This window comes from Cnephaeus nilssonii, assembly GCF_951640355.1.
Source record: "Cnephaeus nilssonii genome assembly, chromosome: 13".
Classification (NCBI taxonomy): Eukaryota; Metazoa; Chordata; class Mammalia; order Chiroptera; family Vespertilionidae; genus Cnephaeus; species Cnephaeus nilssonii.
Window position 1 is genome coordinate 71,839,146 of NC_137084.1, and position 12,660 is coordinate 71,851,805.

The following is a 12,660-nucleotide window of genomic DNA, read 5'->3' on the forward strand; positions in this document are numbered from 1 at the left end:
GCATTACTTTCTGACTGCCATTTTAACAAATTATCGTAAGTTTAGTCTTAAAAGAATACAAAGTTATCACCTTACAGTTCTGGAGATCGGAAGTCTGAAATGAGTGTTATGGAGCTAAAATGAAAGTATTGGTAGAGCTGCATTCCTCCGGGAAGTTCCAGGAGTGATTGATTCCGTTTCCTTGCCTTTTCTAACTCCCAGAGACTGCTTGCATTCCTTGGCTTGTGGCCTTTTGCTGCATCTTCCGTGTGCACACTACAACCCCTGCTTCCATCTTGAGATCCTCCTGACTTCCTTTTATAAGGACCCTGTGATTATATTGGGCCCAACGATCATCTAGAATAATATCCCCATCTTAAACTCCTTAACTCTATCTGCAAAGTCCTTTTTGCTACGTAAGGTAATATGTTGACCGTTTCTGGGGATTAGGACATGGAAATCTTTGTTAGGGTCCTTATTCTTTCTACCACAGTGGGGAATCAGCAAGAGCTAAGTTCTGGAGGTAGAAGAAAGCGTGCAGGGGATAAACTGAACAATAAAAAGATCAAAAGAAAATGTAGAGTGCATGTTAAGGAGTGGGGCAAATGGAATTGCTAGTTAGGCAGGTATGAGTTACAGAGGGCTTTACGGTTTAGGATAGGAGATTTAGATTTAATGCAGTTAATACTAGAGAACCATTCCAAGTTTTTAAGAAGTGGCTAGGTTGTGAAATATTATTTATAAGAGATTAGTCGTGCAGGATTTGTAGGAGAGCCTGGTAGAAATTTTGAAGGCAAAGTTTGAAGAAAGTTTAAATGCATAATTGGATATGTTGTTTTGCATAGTTTGTTTGTTTGTTAGATATAGAGATACTTAATACACTTCTATAGATCTTTTTGATTAAATAATTTATTTAGAGTGACAATTATTAATATCTCACAAATCAGTAATTTGATATCTCTGTTTGGATCCAAGTCTTGGTTGTCTTTCATGACCATGGTAATCTCTGAAGCAAGGCTCTGACCTGGCTGTCACTCAGTGTTTCTTCCTTGCTTTCTCATCATCTCTCATTCTGCCTTAAGAACTGTATTCCATGGCTATCCTGAAGGGGCTCTTCTTTTTCTCTGGAGAAATCTCCTTTGAATGTTAATGACTTTTTTTTTTAACTGTTTTAAACTTTCTTCATTAATTCTTATCTTTGTGATATTGATGCCTTCTTCCTAGGTGGAAGGCACTCATATGAGATTGAATATATACTTTTAATACATCTTAACTGTGGCTTCTCTTGCTTTTACCTGGAAAGGGTCAACAGTTAATTGGGTAAGAAGGAGTTACCTTTTCTAATTGTAATAGAATGTCTTTGGTGGTGGTTTTGGATTGTTACTAGGCCATGAAGTCTTAATTAGATATAAAGTCAGTGTGAGGTGCAATATGTGCCCTGGCATCAGAAGGGAAAGGGCTGTGTGTATGATAGATATTTATTGTTTTTGCTTATCTAGCATCCATCCTTTGTTTCTGCTGGTAATAGCCCCTTCCATCCTTCCCCTATTACAATCCATGAGTTTGTCCTTCCTCTAACCCCACTCTTATGGCCAATTAGTGTCAGAGTAATGAGTTATATAGTTGGCTTTTCACCTTGCTTGAGTCCATGCAGGTTAGGCCTGGGACTTTTGCTGGAACTACGGGCATGAGACGCCGACTACCAGGGTGGTGAAGCTGGTAGGATCTAAGTCTGAGACACTTGAAAGTTGGCATTAGAGAAAATTTCTGTTGTAATGAAGCCAATGCAGAGGAAAGCAAAGCTATTAAAACTAAGAGTGTCTTAATCCTGGTTAGGTTATTTGAACCTTAAATTCAACTATGGCTGAAGCTGAAAAGTTTCCTAGCATTTTGGTTTATAAGGCAGTATATATTTTTCATTATTTGTGCTGATTTTAGTTGTGCATCTATCAATTTCAATCAAGAGTCCACTCTAATGTCATACACACATAACACCCAGAATCTCACTTGGGCTCCATGGTCTCTTCAAAGTCCTTCTCTTCAAAGTCTCTTCAAATGTTGATCTTCTCATTCAGTTTCCTCACCTTGTACTCTCAGCATGTGTGAGCTGGACATTGGACTTCCTGATCATTTGCAGGGGCATAAAACTCTCTGAAAATGTGATATTTTTAGTATTAGAACCAATAAATGTATTTTGGAAAGTAGAATTTCATTGTCTTAATGAAGGTTGAAACCTGGTTGATGAATTCTTTCTCATATTTTTCCTGTTTATATAATTAGAGGAATGGGCACGTGGTTGACTCCAATTTATCTATTGCCATTATGGATCACACCCATATTTCAGTAGTGATGTAAATCCTGGGGTAGTTATAAAGAATACAGAGACAGTTTTGCTATAAGACACTTAAAAGATTTTTTTGACACATGATATCCAGTAAATTATAGGTACCAGACCCAATTCTTATCCAGTCTCTGCTTAGAAAGAAACTTTAACAAAAAATTTAAAAACCCTAACTGATGTGGCTCAGTGGTTAGAGCATTGGCCTGCGGACTCAAGGGTCCCAGGTTCGATTCCGGTCAAGGGCATGTATCTTGGTTGTGGGCACATCCCCAGTAGGGGGTGTGCAGGAGGCAGCTGATCAATGTTTCTCTCTCATTGATGTTTCTAACTCTCTTTCCCTCTTCCTTCCTCTCTGTAAAAAATCAATAAAATATATTTTAAAAAATTTTAGAGATCAAATATTACAATATTCTGCCAAGTTTTATTTCTTTTATTTTTTTTTTAATTTTTAAAAGATGGATAGAGTGTCGGCTTGTGGATTGAAGGGTCACGGGTTTGATTCTGGTCAAGGGCATATGCCAGGGTTGCGGGCTTGATCCCCAGTAGGGGGAGTGCAGGAGGCACCTAATCAATGATTCACTCTCTTCATTGATGTTTCCATCTGTCTCTTCCTCTCCCTTCCTCTCTGAAATCAATAAAAAAAATATTTTAAAAAATACACTTATTCAGCACCATGATCACAGTATTACATCTAGCAATCAAGAACATCAGTGCAAAAAAATAAAATAAAAATCTACATTACTAGTAAAACCCTTCGTTGGAATGCCTTGCACTTTCCAGAGAAGAGAAACGGAAATAACCGGTGGTACAATTGGTCCCAAATACAGTCCCGGAGGATTTCGCCCATTCACGGGTGTTGTCTAACACGTCTTCTTTGTAGCAGCAAGGCCCTGCCGCCACTGTGCTTGGCTGAGTTCACAAATCTGTTGCAATCTGTAGCTTCCCTGTCACTTCTCTGGCTTTCCTCTCCTGCTAGGCTTTGTTTCTGGGCAGTAATTTAAACCTTCTGCCACTGCCATAGCTACTGCTGCTGGAACCGCCACAGCCACCTTGGTTTTGTGATTTGGCAAAGTATTGGCCTCCATCACCGTAGAGGCCAGAGCTTCTGCCTCCAAAGTTTCCTCCTTTCATGGGTCCAAAATTTGAAGATTAATAGTTTTAATTGCCAAAATAATTGGAGGTTCTACCACCTCGAAAGTTGCTTTTATCATTACCAAATCCATTACAGCCATCCAATCGCCAACATATCTACCGCCACCATGGCTGCCACCAAAGCCATCTCAACCACCGAAGTTTCCTCCGTGACCAAAGTTGTCATTCCTACAAAAACCACCTCCATGACCACCTCGTTTCCAGAATCACTTTGACCTCTTTGGCTAGGTGAAGCACTAGCCATGTCTTGCTTAGATAGGCCTCTCCTCACTTCACAGTTGTGGCCATTCACAGTATGGAATTTCTGAATAACAATCTTGTCTACAGAGTCATGGTCATCAGAGGTTACAAAAGCAAAGCCTCTGTTTTACTACTGCCTCCATCAGCCATGCTTTCAATCACTTCCATTTTCCCATACTGTTCCAAATAATCTCTTAGGTGACGTTCTTCAGTGTTTTCTTTAATACCGCCGACAAGTATCCTTTTCACAGTTAAATGGGCACCAGGTCTTTGAGAATCTTCTCTTAAGACAGCCTTTTCTGGTTCTATCCACTTCATGCGTCCCTGCATTCATGGCTGTATCCATGAGGATAAAATAAATGCCCTCCTCAGTGGCATCGGGACTAACCCAAAGCCTCTGGAGTGCTTGGTGTTTGGATTTCTCATCAGGAGAGCCTGAGAGAACCCATTGATCAACATAGCTCTTCAGACTCTCCTCACTCATTTTAAAGCTCAAACTTCCCATAAAGAGCTTCCACAGCTGTTTGGGCTCTTTGGAACTCTTAGAGATGATGATTGTGGGAGGAGAGATTCCAATGATCCATGGCCTCCACCAGCAGAAAGGTCTGATTTCAAGTTTTCTTTCTTTTAATAGTTTTCCATTCTCATCATCCCATACAACAAAGAGGCAGAGGGAGTAATCTCGTTATTAACTCTTAGTAAGAGCCAAGTTTCTTTTGGTTTGCTGAAAATTTTATGCCAATAATAGCTTCAATCCTTAAATTTTTAACACAGATGACACTGAAGAAATATTTAAGAAGTAACACTACCTCCTTTGAAGATCTTTAGCAATACAATAAACAGAGGGAGGGAAGATTAAATTTTTTTTAAATAGTTTTATTGATTTCAGAAAGGAAGGGAGAGGGGGAGAGAGATAGAAATGTCAATGATGAGAGAGACTCATTGATTGGTTGCCTTCTGATCGAGCCCACAACCCAGGCATGTGCCCTGACTGAGAATCGAACCCAGGACCTTTGGTCCATGGGATGACGCTCAATCCACTGAGCCACGACAGCTGGGAAAATTTTTCTTTTTGGATAGATAATTAGAATACCTTTTAATTAACATCAGGCCTCGTATGTTTGATGATTTTATTCCTCAACACTTATACCTGCTATTTCTGTATTAATTGGTTTTATATTTAATTTTACTGTATGCACAAAGGCTACAGTCTATTAGATTTCAAAGAGCTATTAAAGGTTAGCCAACACAATATCCTACTCAGTAGAGGAACGTACTCTACAAAATTTTTTTCAGCAAATATTTTTGAACACCTGTTAATTAGCAGACATCTTGCCATGTATCAGGGAAGGTTAAAATCAAGATACCCCTTCTCCCTCCCTGGAAGCTCACTCTCGAATGTGGGAGGAAGATAATGAACAGTTCACTGCTGTACCTTGTAGTAGAGGATAAAATAAATGTCTATGTTTGAGGTAAAGGAGGACTGGAGTAGGAGAGCTCACACAGGTGGCAGCAGCTGGAAAGGTCATTTTGAGGAGTAATATTTGAGCCAAGCTTTGAACATGAAGCTTAGACAATAAAGAACATGCCAGATGAAACTGCACCATTGGTAAAGACTACTAATACAGGCTATGTGTGTATGTGTCCATCTGAGGACCTGAGACTTAAATTGGTCTTCTGGACAGCATGATCACCTCGAGTTCACAAAGCAGCAATTAACATTGTGAAGAGTGCTTATTGCCAAATATTGTTGCCTATATATTTTGCTGAGATTTGCCTCCAAATTTTTAAACTACATTACTTAAAATTAGTCTAATTGTTCTTTCACATGACCATGTTTCAGATATTTAAAGGTATTTCTTTTTTACCTTCTCATCTCCAAACTTAAAAGTTCCAGTCATTTAACCTATTCATCCTGCTCTTCTTGCAACATTCCAGCCTCAGAATTGGGCTAGTCCAGTGAATAAGTAGCCTACCCTGTGTGGAGCAATGTTCTGACCTTCTTCTGGATTCTATGAGAGGTCTAGCTGCCACTTATGATTGCATTGACATTTTTTTAATTTTTTCTCACTGTTAATTAACCTTGTGTTATTGGCATATATTGACTTTAAACCCATACGTTGCTTTTATATGATCTATTACTGGGTGATCCTGCCCAGTCTTGTTATTGTGCCCATGACTTTTTAAACCTAGGAACAAGATTTTACATACATCTCTGTTCAATTTAATTAATTTAAATTTAATATAGGTCTAGCATCATTATCTGTATAGATGCTTAAATATCCATACTGCTTTTCTACAATGTCAACCCCTTATGTTTTTATATGATTAATTATTTTTTATTGGGATGACACTGGTTAATAAAATATAGGTTTCAGGTGTACAATTCTAAAATACATAATCTGTGTATTGTATTGGGTGTTTACCACTCTAAGTCAGGTCTCCTTCCATCACCATTTATTCCCCCCATAGGCTCTTCTACCTCCCTCTCCCCCTCTTCCCTCTGGCAATCACTCTACTGTTATCTGTGTCCATGAGTCTTCCTTCCTCCCTCCCTTCCTCTCTCTCTCAGCCCCCAACTAACCCATTATGTTTTCAATCATGTGCAAGTTAGATAACCATACTTTAATATAAACTTGTGCTGAAATATAGAATTTCATAGTATGTTTATAGCATCCTACAGCAGAGCACCATAGACCACCCATCGAAGTGGATAATATCCGAATATTCAATTGCTATGCTTTGGGATTTGGCTAATCATTCCTGAATTCACCTAAACCAGCAAATATTTTCCGATGCTCCCAATTCATAATGACTGTGTTAAATGCCTTTCTAAATCAAGTCCACTATGTCTTTGACATTATCCAGATCAAACAGTGTAACAACCTTAATGCAAATGGAAATGGTGTTTGTTTGGCATCTTCTTTTCTTAGTGAATCTTTGTCCCAGAAGTCTCCATTTTGTTTTCTATGTGAATGTGACCTTATTTGGAAATAGCACTTTGGAGATGCAGTCAAGTTAAGATGAGGTGGTTAGGGTGAGCCCTAATCCAATTGACTGGTGTCCTTGTAAGAGGAAAAGAAGAACAGGTACAGACGCACAGGAAGAGTGACCTATGATGACGGAGGCAGAGACTTAGTGATGTGGGATGCCAGCAACAACAGAAGATAAAAGAAAGACAGGGGACAGCTTCTCCCCTGAGCCTTTGGAGAGAGCATGGCCCTGTTAGCACCTTGATTTAGGGCTTTAAGCCTACAAAACTGTAAGAGAATACATTTCTATTGTTTTAAGCCACCAGTTTGTGATACTTTGTTGCAGCAGCTCTAGAAATTAATACATCTAGATGTGTTAATATCCAGAATTCACTTGGACTCTTTTTTGAAAGTAGACCAGCATGTACTCAGCTTAATTCTTCTGATAATGTTTTGGTTCTTTACGATTCTACAAAGATTATTTTTTTCTTTATTGATTAAGGTATTACATATGTGTCCTTATACCCCTATTGCTTCCCCCCCACACACTCATGCCCTCACCCCCTTGTGTCTGTGTCCATTGGTTAGGCTTATATGCATGCATACAAGTCCTTTGGTTGATCTCTCCCCCTTACCCCACCCTACCCTACCTCCCTTCTGAAGTTTGATGGTCTGATCGATGCTTCTCTGTCTCTGGATCTGTTTTTGTTCATCAGTTTATGTTGTTTGTTATTTCCACAAATGAGTGAGATCATGTGATATTTATTTTTCTCTGACTAGCTTATTTTGCTTAGCATAATGCTCTCCAGTTCCATCCATGCTGCTGCAAATGGTAAGAATTCCTTCTTTTTTATAGCAGCATAGTATTCCATTGTGTAGATGTACCACAGTTTTTTAATCCACTCATCTGCTGATGGGCACTTAGGCTGTTTCCAAATCTTAGCTATTGTAAATTGTGCTGCTATTAACATAGGGGTGAATATATCCTTTTTGATCGGTGTTTCTAGTTTCTTGGGATATATTCCTAGAAGTGGGATGACTGGATCAAATGGGAATTCCATTTTTAGTTTTTTGAGGAAATGCCATACTGTTCTCCACAGTGGCTGCACCAGTCTGCATTTCCACCAGCAGTGAACGAGGGTTCCCTTTTCTCTGCATCTTCTCTAGCACTTGTGGTTTGTTGATTTGTTGATGATAGCCATTCTGACAGGTGTGAGATCATACCTCATTGTCATTTTGATTTGCATCTCTCGGATGATTAGTGACATTGAGAATGTTTTCATATGTCTCTTGGCCTTCCTTATGACCTCTTTCAAAAAGTATCTATTTAGGTCCATTGCCCATTTTTTTATTGGGTTGTTTATCTTCCTTTTATTAAGTTGTATGAGTTTCCTGTAAATGTTGGAGATTAAACCCTTATTGGTGATAACATTAGCAAATATGTTCTCCCATGCAGTAGGCTCTCTTGTTGTTTTGTTGATGGTTTCTTTTGCTGTGCAGAAGCTTTTTATTTTGATGTAGTCCCATTTGTTTATTTTCTCTATAGTTTCCATTGCCGTAAGAGCTGTATTGGTGAATATATTGCTTCGGCATATGCCTGAGATTTTGCTGCTTGTGGAATCCTCTAGTATTTTTATGGTTTCCCATCTTATGTTTAAGTCCTGTATCCATTTTGAGTTGATTTTTGTGTATGGTGTAAGTTGGTGGTCTAGTTTCATTTTTTTGAGTGTATCTGTCCAATCTTCCCAACACCATTTATTGAAGAGACTGTCTTGATTCCATTGTATGTTCATGCCTCCTTTGTCAAATATTAATTGAGCATAGTGATTTGTGTTAATTTCTGGGTTCTTTGTTCTGTTCCATTGGTCTATATGTCTGTTCTTGTGCCAGTACCAGGCTGTTTTGAGAACAGTGGCTTTGTAATACAGCTTGAAATCTGGTATTGAGATCCCTCCTACTTTGTTCTTCTTTCTCAGGATTGCTTCAGCTACTCAGGGTCTATAAAGATTATTGAGGGTGGATTAATAATGACATTTTCAAGATATTTCAATGCTGTAGGATACAATTCCTCTGGGTTTACATGACTTTTTGTCCTTAGATATTCTTTATCTCACTATTCACTCATTTAAATCTGTTTGTTGATTGCTCACTATGTATCACGGACTAAGCTAGTGGAAATATAGACATAATCTTTGGATGCAAAGAGTTTACGGATACCTCAATTTCTTCATCAGTAAGTGGGGATAATGGTGGTGGTGTGCGAATTCAGTGATACAGTATGTAAAGCATTTAGCATAGCTCTTGTTACATCATGGAAGATAGCTGCTGTAGCATTATAGTAATGTAATGATATGACTAATAATAAATAGGAAGGATGTAACTATAATAAGGAAAATAAAAGGAGAGTTTATGGATAAATGAGAGTGATAAGCCAGGTAAAATATCAATACAATACAGAACATTGAAAGAAGGATACCTTTAGTCCTAGGAGAACGGAAGAAGAATGGGCTTACTTGGAAATGCTTATCATAGCACCAAATTTAAGTCTGGATACAATTGGATGTGTAGCAGTAGCCTAAGCCAAAACCAAAAATTAATTTATTAATTAAAAACAAGCCAGAAGAATGAGGGAGCATCAAATGACATGGAGCTGTGAGAGAACAAGAAGCTTTCTGGGAATTTAGATAGTAGATGTGTTAAGAATGCAGAGTCAATGTCAGGAAAGAGAGAGCGAGCTGGGGATGCTGGCCAGAGCTAGTTCATGATAGATCTGGAATGTTTTCCTGAAATTTATAGGCACCCATTAAAATGACTGTCAACCCCTTCAAACTTGAGTAGTAAAACAAACTCAAAGGAAAAGAAACAATAGCAACAGCAAAACCAAAACAAGTTGTTGATCACAGGGTTGACTTAAATTATTTTATTTTAACCTTAGTTAGTTATGTGCAAACATAAAAATGTCTAGAATTATCATGTATAAATGATGTAATAAAAATATATTAAAAATTAAATGGCAAAATTCCATAAAACTGATCAAGTTCAATTTTAAAATATGAAAATAATGTTTTTCTGAAGCTAAATTGCACCTGTTATACTACAAGTTTATTTTTTAAATTTTCAAATTGGTGCTTTATTTCTTCTTAGTAATATCTCTTATCTTGTCCATGCACCACTGATAAAAATAACATGCCAGTCGAACCCTTGGATAAAAATAAGCAACTTCTTTGAGATTTTCCAATCTATCAGAAACCATTAGCTTATTTAATAAAATTTCATGAAAATCTGAAATATACTTCTTTGGCATTTAACTATTTGTAATCAGATAAGAAGGAATAAAAAGTATCATGCAAAGCTTGTCTATTTAACAAGAATATTTAGAAAAATCTAATAATTCAACAAAAGTCATAGTTGTTTTTTTCCAATTAAATTATTTAAAAACAGTGACCAAACTAATAGATTAACTTTATTAGCTATACTATAGGTTTTACTACCATGTATCTGGTGCCAATTCTGGTGCAGGTTTTTTCTGTTTGAACCACTGTAAAACTTTCACCATGTATCTTATAACACGATGTATTTGTGGATAGACTTCATTTGGAAAAAAATAGTGCATTAGAGTGTTTTACAACAAGACATCCTGTCTTCACACCACAGTGTGGAATGATAGAAAATAAGACTGAGGTTGTGACAGCAGGCTAATTCATATGTGTATGCTTCATTAATTTGCCCGTATAGTGTTTACCACATAGTATCCTTTGGATGATGTTTCAGAAATAAATCACACATTATTATCGAAAACCAACTAACATAAACATAGATGTAATTGCCTATTTCTGAGAATCGGCAGATATTTTAGCTTCTTAAAGGAATAGCCCAGTAGCAGTAGCCCCTTTTGAAAATTAACTAAGTAATTTATTTGGGGGAACTCAGTATTAGTTATATGTTGAGGTGCATGGGGCGTAGTTTAAAGAAAGCTTTGTTAACATTTAAACTCAAGGGAAGGCAGTATTTATGGCTTAAGGAAATTTAGAGGGTAGATATGATCTGTGCTATCTTTGAAAATGAATTTCATGTATTGAAAAAGGTTTTACTCCTACCAAGTAGTAGCAACTTAATTGATTGCTGGGGGTTGTTACTGAAAGATAAGATTCTTGTTATCTGCATTTCAGAAAAGACTCCCCTGTGTTCTTCCATAGAGAAATAGATAGCAATTCTAAACCACTGAAGTGCATACCACTGATACTATGCATTTTAATTGAGTGATTTGGCTCTTCACCTTAGTAATCATAAAGACTTGGAGCCCCATGGATACTCCCGATTCTGCAAATAAAGAGAAAAATGTCATTATTACCCCAGGCCAAGTAAAAGAAAAGGTACAGCTGTGCTAACACAACCTAGCAGGACCAACTGCAGAATGACGTTGGAAACTGGTAATTTTCAGTCACTCATCCACATTCTCTTTCTGTATATAGCTGGGCATGGAAAATTGCATTTTTTTCTCCAAATTCTTGTCAACTCATCAAAATTTGTCTTTAGTTAAATAGTAACAGTGATTTCCACATTCTCTGAAGCCCTATATTAAAAACATTAAACGACAAGGATGATTCCTTAGGGAATTTTCTTTGATTGAATTTTTTTCTGATAGGAGAAATACCCTTTCATCCTTTCTCTCTTCTCTCTCTCTCTCTCTCCTCTCTCTCTCTCTCTCTCTCTCTCTCTCTCTCTCTCTCTCTCTCTCTCTCTCTTCCTTCTTTCCTTTCATTTTAGAGCTCAAAGTTGAATTAGAGATAATCCAATTCAGCTTTTTAGTTGGAGGCCCAGATAGGGTCACCAGGTCAACAGTGCCAGAGGCAGAACTACACCCTAGATTTTCCTGATCCAGGCCTTTTGGCACCACACAAACTACCTCCTTATACGTGCTAATAAGAGTACAAACAAATGCTGTAAGCCTTGAGCCATAGATGCTGAGCATTTGCTGTGTATAGGTGCTATAATCAGTGTGGTGGAGGAAACCAACGTGAATGAGACAAAGGTTATTGCTCATGTAGTTTGCTTTCTACCAAGGGAAATAAGTAATATTTGTGTGATAATCACCTTAAGAGTTGTTTTTGTTTTTTTTTTTTTAATCGTAGGTAAAAAGAATCAAGTTTAGGGTTATATTTTACTTCCCTCTCTTTTCTTCTTGTTACATAGCTCTTTAACTATAAATTTGTCTTTGAGGCCCAGGCAGGGACCGCGGGCCGACATAGTCAGGGTCAGCCACATCCTCCTCAGTCCCTGGTCACACATAATTCACCAATGCCCCAATGTTGGGGAAATCCCCTACCCAGTGGTCGGCAAACTCATTAGTCAACAGAGCCTTTTTATCAACAGTACAACGATTGAAATTTCTTTTGAGAGCCAAATTTTTTAAACTTAAACTTCTTCTAACGCCACTTCTTCAAAATAGACTCGCTCAGGCCGTGGTATTTTGTGGAAGAGCCACACTCAAGGGGCCAAAGAGCCGCATGTGGCTCGCAAGCTGCAGTTTGCCGACCACGGCCCTAGCCCCTTAGTTTACAGAATATAGTATTTTCAAAAGAATTCTCTAGAAATCTAAAAAAGAAAGAGAGAGAAGCATAGAAACAAAGAACAGTTTATACTGATCAAGTTTCTTTAATCAGTATAATGTTTCTGAAAGTGCGGCCAGAGAACTGTTTGATCAGAGGAGTATACAAAGCCCCTTCCATGCCTGCCTTCTCTCACGCCAAACCCTCAGGAAGTTACCCAGAGAATTTCGACCTCTGTTCCTTTCCTTATCCCAAATTTTGGTCAAGGAAAGAATTGGAACAGAATTTCCAGTCACTCTAGCAAAACTGTAGACTATAAAACTGTAGGCATTAACTTCCTAAGGGAGAAAGCAATCATTACCTTTTTCTGGGTATTTCCAGTGACACCGACAAAAGTCTTAGCTATTTTCTTCATGCCTTCAGTGAG

At 37.9% G+C, this 12,660-nt stretch overlaps 1 protein-coding gene and 1 pseudogene across 2 annotated transcripts in view; one reads left to right on the forward strand and one right to left on the reverse strand.

Annotated features, from left to right (window-relative positions):
* The window catches only part of GUCY1A2 (guanylate cyclase 1 soluble subunit alpha 2), a 311,442-nt gene that overhangs the window by 147,014 nt on the left and 151,768 nt on the right, over positions 1 to 12,660 (forward strand). The window lies entirely within an intron of this gene.
* LOC307109275 (heterogeneous nuclear ribonucleoprotein A1-like) lies at positions 3,293 to 4,196 on the reverse strand (annotated as a pseudogene). Its single transcript has one exon. The product of its transcript is annotated as a heterogeneous nuclear ribonucleoprotein A1-like (transcript).